We start from the raw sequence: 16,481 nt of genomic DNA on the forward strand, positions 1-16,481 counted from the left end.
TTGAAAAAAATAATTTTGTTTTAATTCCCAGCCCAATTCAAATAAGTTCTGTGAAGAAACTATGGGGTCTATAAGGTCACATTACCCATAAATGAATTCCTTGAGGGGTATAGTTTCCAAAATGGGGTCACTTCTGATGGGTTTGCTTTGATACCTCTGGGGCTCTGCAAATGCGACATGGCACCCGAAAACCAAACCAGCAAAATCTGTACTCCAAAGAACACACAGCGCTCCTTCCCTTCTGAGGCCTCCCATGGGCCCAAACGGCAGTTTATTGCCACAAATGGGGTATTGCTGCACTCAGGAGAAATTGGGCAACAAAATTGAGTATTTTGTTCCCTGTGAAAATAAGAAATTTTGATTAAAAAAATTACATCTTATTGGAAAAAATGTCATTTTTTTAATGTCACAGCCCAATTGAAATAGTTGCTGTGAAAAAACTGTGTGGTCAAAATGCTAACAACAACCATAAATGAATTCCTTGAGGGGTGTAGTTTCCAAAATGGGGTCACTTTTGGTGGGTTTCCATTGCTTTGATACCTCTGAGGCTCTGCAAATGCGACATGGCACCCGAAAACCAATCCAGCAAAATATGGACTCCAACAAACATATAGCGCTCCTTTCCTTCTGAGCCCTCCCATGGGCCCAAACGGCAGTTTATCACCACAAATGGGGTATTGCCACACGAAGGACAAATTGGGCAACAAAATGGGGTAAAGCGCAATAGATATATTGCTGGGAAATTTTAATTCACCGTTGGTTACACTTAATGTGATGTGCCAGTTGATCAGTCTGGCAATCCAGATCGAGATGATATATGTCAATCACCAGCGCTATAATTGATCAACTGGCACATCACATTAAGTGTAACCAACGGTGAATTCAAATTTACCAGCAATATATCTATTGCGCTTTTGCCTGTCATCTTTCACATGGTGAGGACGACAAGACACCTACTCACAGCCAACATTGATACAATCAGTGCATGTAAATACAGCACAACATTGATACACTCAATGTATACAAATACAAAGTATTGATACATTGAGAATATGTGAATACAGCATACTGGGAACAAAAAACCACTGCCCTATGGTTACTTAACTCTGATATAATAGAAATAGAGAAACAATAAAGCTTGTTATAAAGTAATATACTAAAAGCAAGTCTGATTATAATAGTGTATTACAGAAATATATGATAGACAATTAATTCTTATTTTGCCCTAGGTGTTTGACAGGGGTCATCTACACCACAATATAATAGACCCACATTGGAATATTTTTAAAAAAAATTTTTTTTTAAATCTCTAATAAAGTTTTCTTATTTTTCACATTTCTTCAAAGGAACCATTACTCTTGTCCCATTTGTCCTTTCCTCAATACAAATTTATAGAACATTGGTGGTATACACCATTTTGGTTCCAACACTCACTTGTATAACATAAAAAGTGAGAGTATTTGCAAAACCTTCTATTATTAAAAAACTTTCTAAATGCTGTTTTGAATACTTTGAGGGGTCTAGTTTTTAAAATGGGGTGTTTTATCAGGGTTTCTAATACATAGGCCCCACAAAGCCACTTCAGAACTCAAGAGGTACCTTAAAAAAAAAGGCTTTTGAAATTTTCTTAAAAATATGAGAAATTGCTGTTTATGTTCTAAGCCTTGTAACGTCCCAGAAAAATAAAATAATGTTCAAAAAACGATGCCAATCTAAAGTAGACATATGGGAAATGTGAACTAGTAACTATTTTGGGTGGTATAACCGTCTGTTTTACAAGCAGATGCATTTCAATTCTGAAAAATGCAATTTTTTCAACATTTTCTCTAAATTTTGCAATTTTTCACCAATAAACACTGAATATATCGACCAAATTTTACCACGAACATGAAGCCCAATGTGTCACGAGAAAACATTCTCAGAATCGCTTGGGTAGGTTTAAGCATTCCAACGTTATTACCACATAAAGTGAAATATGTCAGATTTGAAAAATGGGCTCTGAGCCTTAAGGCCAAAACTAGGCTGCGTCCTTAAGGGGTTAATAAAACCGTGCTGGCTGTCACTTATAATACTATTTTTTGTCACATAATCCTGTATATAGTCCCTCAATAGCGCCTCAAACATTTTCCCCATGATGGATTTTAAGCTTATTGGTCTATAATTACCCGGGGAAGACCTAGAGCCCTTTTTTAAAATAGGCACCACATTTGCCCTGCGCCATCACCTGGCACTTTACCAGTCAATAGAGAATCTCTGTATATTATGAAGAGGGGGACAGAAATAACTGAACTAAGCTCATTAAGAACTCTAGGGTGTAACCCATCTGGTCCCGGGGCCTTGTGTACATTTATTTTGTTTAATTTAGCTTGGACCATCTCTACATTCATCCAATTCAGTATATCAACTGATATATTAACAGCACTGGCACCAGCTACATCAGCTGCTCTTTCTTCTGTTGTATATACAGAGCTAAAGAACCCATTTAGTAACTCTGCCTTCTCTTGATCCCCTGTGACAAACTCCCCATTACCACTATCTAGGGTTCCTACATGTTCAGACCTTGGCTTCGTTGTATTTATATACTTGAAGAATATTTTGGGATTTGTTTTACTATCCTTGGCCATCTGCCTTTCATTTTGGATTTTTGCTGATTTTAATACCTTTTTACAAATTTTATTACACTCTTTATAATTTACAAAGGCTACAGATGTACCCTCAGATTTGTATTTTTCAAACGCCCTTTTTTTTGTCATGTATTGCCCTTCTTACAGAAGGTCTAAGCCATGTGGGGTTTAATTTTAGTCGTTTATACTTGTTACCTATAGGAATAAATTTTGCACTATAATTACCCAAAGTAGATTTGAAAATCTCCCATTTATCATTTGTATCATTATTTGACATTAGTTTTTCCCAGTCTATATCCTGAATTGCAGTCCTCAACCTGGGGAAATTGGCCTTCTTAAAATTAAGTGTTTTTGCCCTCCCAGCCTGTGTTTGTTTTTTACATTATATGTAAAATATAACTATATTATAATCACTGTTACCGAAGTTTTCACGAACATTAACATTCCCAACAAAGTTCTGCATTATTAGAAATTATATATAGCCTATAGGTGTGGTCAGTTAGCACAAGATTAATAAAAAATACAAAGTATCCTTTATTGTAAACATGTATAAGACAAAACAGTTTTTTTTTTTCATATGTCCAGTTCAGTCTCAGAGAATAATCCACTCCATCAATCAGGGATAAGCCGAGCGCTTACGAATCAGGGGGGAGTGTCCGTGATGTCCTACGTTCTCGCGTTTCTATCTGGATGTACCTGGCGTATGTTGCCATATAGAGGCTATCCTTCCATTGTCTGCCTGCATCCTTCTCTCGGACAATGCCCATATTAATAGCAGCTTCCGCTGGAGAGACACCATCCCCGGACGAAGGCATTTCTGCCGAAACGCGCATCGGCCTGGTGTCTCTACAGTGCAGGAGCAACAATATTGGTAAGTAACATTTGTTTATCATGCCACGTGCATAGGTCTGATTGAATATATGTTGACACTAGCATGGTCTACTTACATTTCATACATATATTTTGTTATTCTCAACGATCACCTTATGCCTATTGTATAATTTAAGTACATGCATGGGGATTTTTTTGTCCACCATCAACATAGCGTGTACCGTGGTACCATTTTCTTGTGGCCTAAATCTACTCCAATTAATTACGTTATGCCCATATGCTTCCTGCTTTGTAGGACACCTTCATATTGCACTGCATGTTTCATTTTTTAACCTGTTTTGTCTTATACATGTTTACAATAAAGGATATTTTGTATTTTTCTAATAATCTTGTGTTAATTGACCTCACTTATAGGCTATATTCTTGAATATAAAAAAGGTCTATGCACCAAGTTTTTCACTTGGTTATATGTCTAATCTTTTCAGACTGTCAGTCAAAATGATTTCACTCCTGGAGGTACATATAGGTGTTATATCATTAGAAATGACTAGATCCAACAGAGCTTCACCTCTAGTCGGGTGTCCCACAAATTGGCCCATAAAATTTTCCTGCAACAGGTTGAGGAAATGTCTCCCCTTTGCAGTTGAAGCCGAACCAGGACACCAATTAATATCCCAGTAATTAAAATCTCCCATTATCACTACAGTACCCGCCTGTGCAGCCCGCTCCATCTGTTTATATAGCTGAACTTCCATCTCCTCAGTTATATTGGGGGGTCTATAGATTACACCAAAAGTAATTTTTTCTGTGTTTACCTCCCTTTGGAATTCCACTCACAAGGTTTCAACCTCCTCACAATCTTCACCCACTAATGTCTCTTTCACACTCGTCTTCATATCACTTCTCACATACAGACATACACCACCGCCTTCATATCGCTTCTCACATACAGACATACACCACTGCCTTTCCTATTCACCCTGTCTTCCCGAAACAGTGTGAAACCCTGATTTAGATATACAGCCCAGTCATGAGAAGAGTCCAACCATGTTTCAGCAACACCCACTATATCTATATTTTCTTACAGTACCAAGGCCTCCAGCTCCCTCATTTTGCTTCCTAGACTTCTGCTAGACTCCTGTATGGGGGCATTAAGCTGTGTGGGGGCAGCTATGGGGCATAATACTGTATGGGGCAGCTTTGGAAGAATTGTAATGTATGGGGCAATCTGTGTTCGCATTATACTGTATGGGACATTATACTGTATGGGGTATTATGCTGCATGGGGGCATTATACTGTATGGGGGAATTTGTTTGGGTATTATACTGCATATGGGCAACTGTGTGGGTGATATACTGTATGGGGGCATCTGTGTTCGCTTTATACTGTATGGGGGCATTATAATGTATGGTGGCATCTTAGAGGGCATTATACTGTGTGGGGGATACTTGAACGTTGGGAGGTATGCCCGACGCTGATGTGAACGAGGCCTAAATTATTACGTTTCATATGCTGTGCACTCTCGATTTTGGTAGCATAGTAGCCGTTTGCTGTGTGCAGTATATATTTATCATGTTTGTCAAATATTGCATAACCCCTGTTTCAAATTTTTTGAGAGCACTGAGCACCAGCTCTTGTTGCTGTAGAGTTTGTGGTATTTATGATCTTTATAAGACTTGTTCGATAATTTTTATATCTATAAGGCTAAGTTCACATTACCGTTATAGTACATTTAGCTTTCTTCCTTCAGAGGAAGGTCTGCAGTACTTTTGTTCCGTGAAAAAAACCGGAAACCTAGCGAATGGAGGCAAACGGAAATCAATGGTAATTCTAACGGAAGCGATACTTTCCATTTGGACACTTGTTCACCTCTCAGAGAATTTTCGCTGCGGCAAAGACGCACCATTTCCTGCGTTTTTTACGGAAGAAAATGTTGCGTAAATTGTTGCGTTTTTCACGTTATTAGGAGAAGGAGACATCTCCAGAATTGCTGCGTTTTTCAGTGGGAATTAACATGCTGCAGTCTGAAAAATACTCACCGCAGGTCAATTTCTGCTCAGAATTTTTACGCAGAATGTGGATGAGATTTGTTAAATCTCATCCACCATGCTGCTACTGTATTCTGCTGTGCTCTTTCCATCCAAAATCTTGGCTGGAAAAAACGCGGCAATTCCGCAGCGTGTGGACGAGCTTTAGTGGTAGTGTGAAATTTTACGCAGCGTGTGGATGAGATTTGTTAAATCTCACCCACTTTGCTGCTACTGTATTCTGTGTGAAAGGAGCCCTTTGGGCTTGTCCACATGTAAAGGAATTTCTGCAGCAATTCCGTTAAAACTGCCAGACATTCCGCTGCGGAAAAACCGCACCATTTCCAGTATTGTTTACTGCAGAAAATGGTGCGAATTTTGCTGCGTTCTTCCCAATGCTGTGAGATGGAGAAATCTCCTCTGAAAAACACAGCAATTCAGTCCACTTTCCGCAGCAGGAAATGACATGCTGCGGTACAAAAAATACGCACCGCAGGTTAATCTCTGCTCGGAAAATCTCATCCACTTTTCTGCTACTGTATTTTCCGCCCACAATTCCGGACGTAAAATACGCAGCAATTCCGCTATGTGTGGACAAGCCCTAAGTGTTAATTTATATTCGACTTTAGAAAAAGGTTTATTGCATGCAACAAAGAGCAGAATGAGAACTCTCAGGCATTGTAAATATTATATACTGAGCTGTGTGCAAGTAGCTTACAAACGGTTAACCAAAAATGCAGCTAAATAAAGTATAGTATCCCATAACTATTGCATTATTACAGAAACGTACATACGCTTGTATTGGAAACTTACAGACACTTCTTCTGGGCAGGAGAGTTAAGTCCTTCTTACTGTGCAGAGCACGCCGACCATAACAAAGATTAAGCACAGACTGGGAATGAAGCCTGCAAGACTTAGGTGGAGGATCAAGAGCTGGTTGATGTGACTCACTGGCGTTAGGGTAGTGCCTCCAGCCTGGGAGTGGTTAAATCATCTGTCACATCATGACACTGTCAGTAATAGTTATAGTGGTTATAGTTTTCTCTGAACCACATTTACGCTCAATGCACTGATTTTACCATAATAACACAATCACTCTTACTTTAGGAATTCTTCTAATTTCATTTTGATGCATAATATTGTTTGACAAAAACAAAGTAAACTTAAATGGCTATTATTGTTGTATTATTATTTCCTTTTATAAGAGCAAGCGACACATCCACAGCCTCAATTATAGAACACATTTCATAGATGCGACAGTTCTGTGTTGTAATAGATGTACTGAAGATATATGGAGTAATGCAGAGGTCAGCCTTTCACACTCCAGCTGTTGTGAAACTACAACTCCCAGCATGCTCTTACAGCCTTTGCCTGGAATAATAAAGCCTTTTGTCAATGCCCTTCGTCAAAGCATGCTGGGAGTTGTAGTTTCACGACAGCTGGAGTGCTGAAAGTTGCTGACCGCTGGAGTAATCGTATCCCTGAAAAGCTAGAACTATCATCATGTGCTCCCATGACCACCAGTGTGCACATATCAATATGTCTATATATATATATATATATATATATATATATAATATATATATATATATATATATTCAGGAGAAATAAATCTTGCAGCACTCCAACAGGATGAATGAAAAAACTGTGATTTATTCAAGCCAACATACAACGGTGCGACGTTTCAGTCCAACATTAGGACTTTTTTCAAGTCCTAATGTTGGACTGAAACGTTGCACCGCTGTATGTTGGCTTGAATAAATCACAGTTTTTTCATTCATCCTGTTGGAGTGCTGCAAGATTTATTTCTCCTGAATATAGATACAGTCCTAGGATCTGGACTGCTCGCTGGCACCCGTTCACATATGTAAGCTTTCTCTTACTGAGATTGAGTGCTGCTGCTTTCTCTGTTTGAAAATATATATATATATATATATATATATATATATATATATAAAAAGCAGCACCGTTTCAGATGTACAGTATAGGGTGCAATATCCTCGTCTGGACATGTGACCAATGCCCCAAAATGCGTAACAAACTCAAATACAAGGTAGCGCTCCAAATTTATTGAAAAAATAGGATCACTTTAATCACCACTAGCAACGTTTCAGCACTACTCCATGGGGCCTTATTTCAGAGTTTGTTATATATATATATATATATATATATATATATATATATATATATGTATATATACACATACACACACTTACACCATACCTGCTGCACTGGGACTGTTGTCCTTCTTATGCCCGCTCTGCACATCTGAGGCATAGGCAGGAGATTGTTTATTTTATAACCAACACTTGAGATTTCAATGCACAAACTACAATATTTGACTTTGTTTGGACTGGTTGCTTTAATTTGTCTAAATAAACTCAGGCTCTTTTCTGTTGTGGTGTGCGCCCCCTATATATATACACCCATATGGTATATACACCTGTGGCAGCCGCCATGAGAAATTTCAGGACCCCATACAGCCAAATTGTATGTCCCCACCCTCCTGTGGCATCGCCCACTTAAGGGTTCCCCATCTAGCACCATATCACGCTCTGGCATTGTATCTGGCTGGTTATGAAAGTGGGGGGGGGGTCCCCATGTAGTTTCCGTCAATTATTTATTGATTTTTTTTTTATTGATTTTTTTTTAAAAGCAACAACGTGGGGTCCCCCCCATTTTCATAACCAGCCAGATAAAACAAGCAGCAGCAGACTAGCATTACCAGGATGGGAAGAGCCACGGTTATTGGCCCATTACTATGGCGCTAATAAAGTATTAAATAATGCACGGAGACATAAGAAAATATACTTTTTTTTAAATAAAAACTCCACCACACAACCCTGGTTAATCATTTTATTTACAAAAACGAAACTTTGGACTTCCGGTGGGCGGGACATCCAGGATGGCCGTGTTTTAACTCAGCTCCTGCACCCCGCTGCAGAATCTAGTCTCCGGTCCGAGCATCCCAGATTTTCGTGACCTGAGACGACACGGTGACAGCTTTACTCTGCCGCGGGAGCGCCATATCTACCGCCGAAGTCGGCCCAACAGGTGGGAGTGAGACTGCTCTGGGAGGCATCTTGAGTGCTAGGCCACGAGACCTCAGGCCTTATTCCCTGACACGCTAAAGGACCGCCGGAGATAGAGCGGTGAGAGGTGGGGATCCCTTGCAGCACGGCTCCCATCAGTATAATAGGAGGATCTGCAGTGCTTGCCCGCAGACGACAGCTCACACACCTCCACAGGACCGACCAGGCTGGATATTGCCTGCGGACAGTGAGAGACACCTCACTGGTAACGGACGCTGAATCATTGCCTGGATACAGATAAGTACTCTGCACTGCTACCCTGTTTGCCTCATTGCATGACATCATTTGGATGTGTTTGAAGAAGTATTCGGCACACAAAATGTAGGTTTTAAATTCTTTAGATTTATTTTATTGTATTCGATGCCAGCGGCTTAGTGCGTGCAACGTTTCGGTCAGGAGACCTTCGTCAGGCACTTAATCCCACTGGTTGCTGGTGTATCCAGTTGCTAGGCGCTATCATCAATATGGCGGCTTACCACTTTGCCTGACGAAGGTCTCCTGACCGAAACGTTGCACGCACTAAGCCGCTGGCATCGAATACAATACATCTAAAGAATTTAAAACCTACATTTTGTGTGCCGAATACTTCTTCAAATACGATTGGGTTGGGACCCTATTCGTGCACTTCCTCTGGTCTAGTGCATTCTGAACCAATACCTATCATATGGATGTGGTTTGCTCTTATAGAAGTTACCGTGTCATAGACGCTCCTTCAAAAAAAACAAAAGAAAAAAAATTGTTCTCTGCTTGTGAGCTGGAAATCCTTAGTTACAACTTACCCTGTACTGCAGACACAGCACAGTGTCTGAGGCTATCTAGTGGCTGATTTGTGAATTCCATCACATCCATGTAACCTGTAACCTCTCGACATTGAAGTGCCCTATACTTTTATGTGCGGACTGACATCCCTTCACTGTTTATATTGAGAATACTATTATATGCACAGGATACTGTGCTACCTCCGGTAAGAACTGCCGATTGGATCGTTGCGCTCCCTTTTGCGACACAGATGTTTGGAAATCCGCCCTTATATTCCCTAACTGGATGCTCACAAATAGAGGACGCCTATTTCTCAAATGAGTAGAGGTGTGTATACGGGGATTGTGCTCTCTTGATGTAATCTATTTTGTATTTCTAACTTCGCCTCTTCCCGTTGGGACCTTGCTATGGACACATTTCTTACTACAACATCGTCTGGTAGACAGCTGAGAGCTGATCAACGATCGGGAACGGAAGTCACCACGCCACTAAAAATGAATAAACAAAATCTGCAGGCCAAACACGACAAGGCCACTTCCAAAACATCCAATACTAAGAGTAAGATTCCACCTGAGGAAGTATCCAACACGGCGGATCTTTTTTCAGTAGATGACATCACTCCTCCAAACTTATCTCCTAGTTCTAGTCCTTCGGGACCTTCTAACAGGGACGATCTTCAAGCAGCCTTGGTGGCTGATAAGGTATCGCAACTATTGATCCCATTGTTTGAAAAACATCTCAAAGTGCTCCATACCTCAATAAATTCTGCGCTGTTTCAAATTACTAACAATGCGCAGAGGATAGTGGAATTGGAAACTCGGGTACAAGGGACAGAACAAACCATTACCCACCTTGAAACCTCTCTACAACGCAGCCAAACACTGGAGGCGGCACTCCGTGACAAGGTGGAAGACTTGGAAAACCGACATCACCAAAACAATCTGCGCTTCGTTGGCATCCCAGAGAGTGTAGGAGGGGAATACCTTTTAGACTATCTGACCAAGGAACTGTCAGCGGCTCTGAAACAGGAGACAGTACCAACGGGGGCAATGGCAATAGCAGACCACGTGAGGTTATCACAAAATATCTAAATTGGTCGGTGAAAGAGACAATTTTGAGGGCATATAGACAGCAAAGGGAGTTGCGGATTCAGGGTAACCAAATCTTAATGTTACAAGATTTTTCTGCCGCAGTATCGCAAAAAAGAAGGACTTTTGTGCCCATCTGTAAAATGCTAGCGGAGAACAACACGAAATTTAAACTACTATATCCGGCCAAGCTGAGAATAAAAGATGGAACAAGATCACTGATATTCGAGGATCCTTTGGCTGCAGGTGACATCTTCACATGGAAGAGAGCGGAGATTGACAATCCACACTTAGGGGAGAGACAGTCCCCACTTTACCATAGTCCTTTCAACTTGTTGAATTGCAGATGTACTATGTACTAATGCCTAAGCTGTTGGTTTGTTTTTTGTTTGTTGTTTGGAGCCAGCCATGCTCTCTTTTCTTAACCTTGCTTATATTTCAGATGCCATATGATCTACACCAAAACCCTTGTATGCCACTTGGAGTTTAGCTGTTCCGGCGGCTCGCTTGGACCGAATGGGACAGCACCATAATGAATGACTTTACAGTGATGCCCTGGTTGACACCGCACAGATGAGTACAAACGCAGATACATACTACACTCCGTCAGGCATAAAATTTTATTCGTGGAACGTAGCAGGACTTAACACTCCCATAAAACGGAAAAAGGTTCTTTCACATATTAAACGCTCATCCCCTGATGTTATTTTCCTCCATGAAACACACTGGAGACAAGACCACTCGGGTACATTAAATGCCACCTGGCTGAAGACATGTTATACAGCTTCCCATAGCCCTTCCTCTAGGGGGGTAGCCATACAAGTACGGAAAGGTCTGACCCATGTGGTGGAAAACACTATCACTGACCCTCAGGGTTGGTACCTTATATATCCTACCTCTTGGTTAACCTGTATGCACCAAACCAGGATCAACACGTTTTCTACACTGATATGATGCAGATCTTGTTACAGCATAATACACAAAACATGATTATTGGGGGAGATTTTAATGGGGGTACAGGACACTCAGTTGGATAGAAATACTCGAGGATCACAACTGAGCTCTACTGCTGCCTCCCTGGCCCACTTTAAGGAACAATTGGGATTATGCGATCCCTGGAGGATCACAAACTTAGACTCGTAGGAATACACGTGCCATACTGCGGCACATGACACGATTATTTTCTAATATCCACCTCGCTTTTTACACACCATCTCGCTTTCTGTATTAACCCAATCACAATTTCGGACCATGCCCCTATACATGTGACAATCCAGATAGCCACCCCACGACCGAGAACTGCATCTTTGAGATTCCCAACATACCTGGTAAATTCAGAAGACTTTAAATCCTATTTGAGGATACAATGGAATAATTACATGGAACACCTAGGAGACGCACCCTTGTTTTGGGCAACGGCGAAAGTCGTAATGCGAGGTCACATAATGAGCTATATGGCACATAGGAAGAAGGTACAGCGTGACCAATTCAACACACTACATACATCTCTATTGTCGGCTCAATTGAAATATGCTCCGGACCCGGATACCCGGGCTCAACAAATATACTTAACACCTTCTAGACACTTTTGTACAAACAAATGCACAATGGCAGGTAAAACACACACAGAACAGATTCTATAGATGGGGAAACAGGGCAGGTTCCTTACTAGCCAATATGGCAAAGGAAAAAAAACCTTACAAATCAATCCTGACACTATGTGATCCTCACACGGAGTGCTTGACCCGGACAAAATAGCGCACATATTCCATGATTATTTTGAAGATCTGTTCCGTGCTGCCCCGGCAGACCCCGTAACAATCAAATCTTTCCTCAATACTTTACAAGTGCCCACCTTAACAGAGGAACACCAAAATATGCTAGACTCTGTTATAGAAGAGGAGGAAGTCCGTGGCGTGGTCGGGGCCTCTATGAATGGTAATACACCAGGACCAGATGGCTTTTCGGCTGAATTTTATAAAATGATGTCTCTGGAAATAATTCTGACCTTAACTAACCTTTATAACTCCGCTTACACACAGTCGGCTTTATCAGATTATTTCACGGACTCCAGGACTATTCTCTTGCCAAAACCCAAAAAAGATCCGATAAACCCTCAGTCATACAGACCCATATCATTGCTAAACACGGATTATACATTTTTGTCTAAAATCCTAGCCAATAGATTACATATTATCCTACCACATATACTCAGTCCGGCAGGCTTCACTCAGGGAAGGCAATGCATAAAAAATGTCCGCGTGTCAGTGGCGGCCACGGGGATGGCTCGGAGCCCACAGAGCCCGGTAACTATGCTTAGGAGTTTGGACGCAGAGAAAGCGTTCGATAAGATGGCGTGGCCTTTCCTGACCGAAGCCCTAATGCAGCACAAATTCGGTGCTACTTTTCTGAACTACATAGCGCTCCTACAAACTGACCCTAGGACCACAATTACGGTTAATGCACATAATACACCTCATTTAGATATGTTCCGGGGGACACGTCAGGGATGTCCACTCTCACCCCTACTTTTCAATTTGTCAATAGATCCTTTGTTGAGACATTTACAAACCTCCCCGTCATAAAAAAGACGGGCCGAACTCATAATTGTAGCATTTGCGGATGACATACTGTTGATGATCTCCGAGCCAAAACAAGCCCTATCTCAGATAATGGGGGACCGGACTACATTTGGACCCCTTTCGGGTTATACGCTGTGCTCGCAACAGTACCACTACGCCTTGATTTCTGTAGGTTCCAAATTAGAAGTAGGTATATATACGAGCTCGGTGAGTCAAATCACTCTGAGACCATGTTCTCAAAAAGAAAGACTCCAATTTATTGTCATACACAGCGTATATTTATAAGACACAGAACAAAGAGCATAACTCATATTGTAATCAGCAAAGGGAGAATTCCTCCCTCTGACCTTGAGCTCCATCCCAAACTGTTACTTCTATCAACTATTTTACTGCCAAGAAGAAATACCTTAAGTAATCTGCAGAGCATCTGCAGACTATTACAAGACAAACTAAAAAAACAAAAATGAATATCACACTGTGCAGTGTATACTGACACAAAATACAAAACATGGAATTTTGAAATTATTCCTTCACAACGCTCAACATCGATAAAACTGAGACACTTTTGCTTAAGGGACCGTCAAAACCTTTTTGGTCTTCTGCATACCCTTTTCGATGGCAAAATAACTCGCTGAAATACTTGGGGGTACAGATAAAGAAAAATCCATCAGATCGATATAAACTTAATATCCGCCCATATATACAAAAGTTGGAGGTTACACTGAAAGTTTGGGGATCCTTGGCCCTTTCATACCTGGGGAGACCATACTTACTAAAAATGACAGAATTACCCAGACTTTTATATTTATTTCATACACTCCCAATTTATCTCACTCCTGGGGATGAAAAACGCATCAATTTCTTATATCGCACTTTTATCTGGGGGGGGGGGGGGAGAGACCGAGGATAGCATACAAATTGATACAACAACCCAAACTCAATGGAGGGATAGCTTTCCCTAACATCCGAGTATATAACTTAGCACCTTTACTTCGGGTAATAAGGGATTGGATAAATACTACATCACACTTTTCAGATACAGGATTAGAACAAAAACTTCTCCCGGACTGTGCACTACCCGCCATGCTTCATTTACAGCATCATATGCTGTCGGAAGAAATAAAAGATAACCCTCTCTTGCTATCTACATGGAAGGGGTGGACTAAAATCAGAAACTTATTGGGAGTTTCTCCGTTGATCTCCCCTTATCTGACCTTAGTCAAGAATCCTGGCTTTCAGGATGGTGGGTCCCATGCGATATTTGGCAGGTATCAAGAACATATATTGTCTGCTGCATGTTGCGGAAAAGAGGATGTTCACGAGAACAGAACTTCTGCAAAAATGTCCGGATGTACCGTTCCCTCACTTCATGTATTTTCAGGCGAGACGTTAGATCAACACTCTGCTACATAAACTGACTGATAGGGATTGGAACCCCGCTGTACATGCAAAATTCAACAAACTCCTGAGTATTAGGGGAGCGATATCTCGAAACTATCAAGCTCTACCCACACTTCTAGATTATGCGGAAATGGAAGTTTCCCTCTCCAAATGGGTATTAGATGACTCCACACTAACTTATGGGAATATACTGTTAGCATTAGAGCAAGCCTATAAATATTTACCATCTGCCAGGTATTTGGAAATGAGAATAAAGATATGTCACAGAGCATACCTTACTCCCTCAAGGGGTTATCTGATGGGTATATACTGTAAAGGTGTTTGTTTTTTCTAAGTTGCAATTTATGCGGCGTTATTGCTTCGATTCTGCTGCAAAAGTCACAACACTTGACTGTTTGTTGCAGGTTTTAGATCCCCATTTAGTTCAATGGGGAAAACCAGCAACAAAATAGCGGCGATTCCGCAAACACAATTGACATGCTGCGGCTTAAAAGAACGCACCGCAGGTCAATTTGTGTGCGGAATCACCGCATTTCACGTACGCAGTGTGTGGATTAGATTTCTTGAAATCTCATCCACTCTACTGCTACTGTATTACGCTGCAGATTTTCCGCAACGAAAATCCGCAGTATTTACTCTGTGGACTAACCCTTTATTCAGCACTTTCAGACACTTTACTTACTGTGTCAGAAGAGCTGCTGACTCCCACTCCAGTCATTGTCCCAGCTTCCAGCGATGATTCAGACCTCCGGCTCCAGCACACATGTCCAGGCTCCAGAAAATGGTGGTGGGTTTAGAGAATGCCCGCTGTCGCGTTACAGATTGGGACTTAACTCCTACTCCTCTCCTCACGCAGCTACAAGCTATTACATTGATGTGGAAGAGGAGGTCAGTACAAGAGGGTAAGGGGAAGCGGCGGACGAGCGGACAGGATTTTCTGAAGATAGCAGAAGTTTACGAGCGGGCCCCCGCCTTACTTTAATATGGTCTTGGCCCAGTGGCGGATTAAGTGTACCAAGGGGCCCTGGGCTGTTGACACATGCAATTCGACCCCCCCCCCAACCCGCTGACACTGTACCCATCACTCCCGCTGACCTGACGGATACAGGTTTTAGAACTAGATATAGATGCTCTGCATACAGGATACAAAGCAGCCACATCTCAAAAAGTAAAGATCATTTTTAATAAAAAGTATTTAGAAAGTTGCACCAAACACACAGATACACTGTTTTATTAACCCTCTTAATGTCCGCCGATAAGCCTTTTCACGGCGGTCATTAGTTAACTTTATTCTGATGCAATAGCTTTTCTACGGCGCTGCATCAGAATAAATAAACAGAGCAGGGAGCTGTCAAATCTGCCAGATGTAGCTGAGGGCTGGGGGCATCCCTGCTCGAACGTGTGAGATCGATATTAGTATCGATCTCACCCGTTTAACCCTTCAGATGCGGTGCTCAATAGTTGTTTTGGAGAGAGGGAGGGAGAGGGAGGGAGCTCCCTCTCATCCCACTGATAAGATCGCCGAGTGTCTGTGTCTCCGATGGCAGCTGGGGGCCTAATAAAGGCCACCATGTCTGCCTGTAGTGAATGCCTGCTAGGCTATGCCAGAGGCATGTCCTAGCAGATGCCTGTCCGTTTTAAACGGACAGGCAGTAATACACTGCAATACAAAAGTATTTCAGTGTATTAGTAATCGGGTGATCGCATATTAAAGTCGCCTAGTAGGACTAGTATAAAAAGAAAAAAAAAGTTGAATAAAGTTAATTTAAAAAAAAAAATGTGAAAACAAAAAAAAAAAAAATTTCCCCTTACAAAATGCTTTACTATTAAAAAAACCCACAATAAAGCAAAAAAGTTACACATATTTTGTATCGACGCATCCGTAATGACCCCGGCTATAAAGCTGTTACATTATTTAACCCGCACGACGAACGCCGTAAAATATAAAATAAAAAACAATGGAAAAATTGTTGTTTTCTTTGAATCCTGACTTTAAAAAAAATTGATAAAAAGTGATCAAAAAGTCATATCTACTCTCAAATGGTACCAATAAAAACTACAAGTCGTCCCGCAAAA

General features: G+C 41.2%; 1 protein-coding gene across 10 annotated transcripts in view; it reads right to left on the bottom strand.

The window, feature by feature from the left end:
* Nucleotides 1–15,184, bottom strand: part of TLR3 (toll like receptor 3) — a 39,369-nt gene extending 24,185 nt beyond the window's left edge. For 7 of the 10 annotated variants that reach the window (XM_075860170.1, XM_075860169.1, XM_075860165.1 and 4 more), the window contains exon 1: nt 15,088–15,184. The gene's annotated coding sequence lies outside the window, so the exon portion shown is untranslated. Of the gene's footprint in view, nt 1–6,296; nt 6,401–14,218; nt 14,299–15,087 lie in introns of those variants that run through there. The other 3 variants (XM_075860168.1, XM_075860167.1, XM_075860171.1) reach the window with 2 other exon arrangements.
* Between the last annotated feature and the right edge of the window lie 1,297 nt (nt 15,185–16,481).

Source organism: Rhinoderma darwinii, chromosome 1 (assembly GCF_050947455.1).
Source record: "Rhinoderma darwinii isolate aRhiDar2 chromosome 1, aRhiDar2.hap1, whole genome shotgun sequence".
NCBI classification, from domain to species: domain Eukaryota; kingdom Metazoa; phylum Chordata; class Amphibia; order Anura; family Rhinodermatidae; genus Rhinoderma; species Rhinoderma darwinii.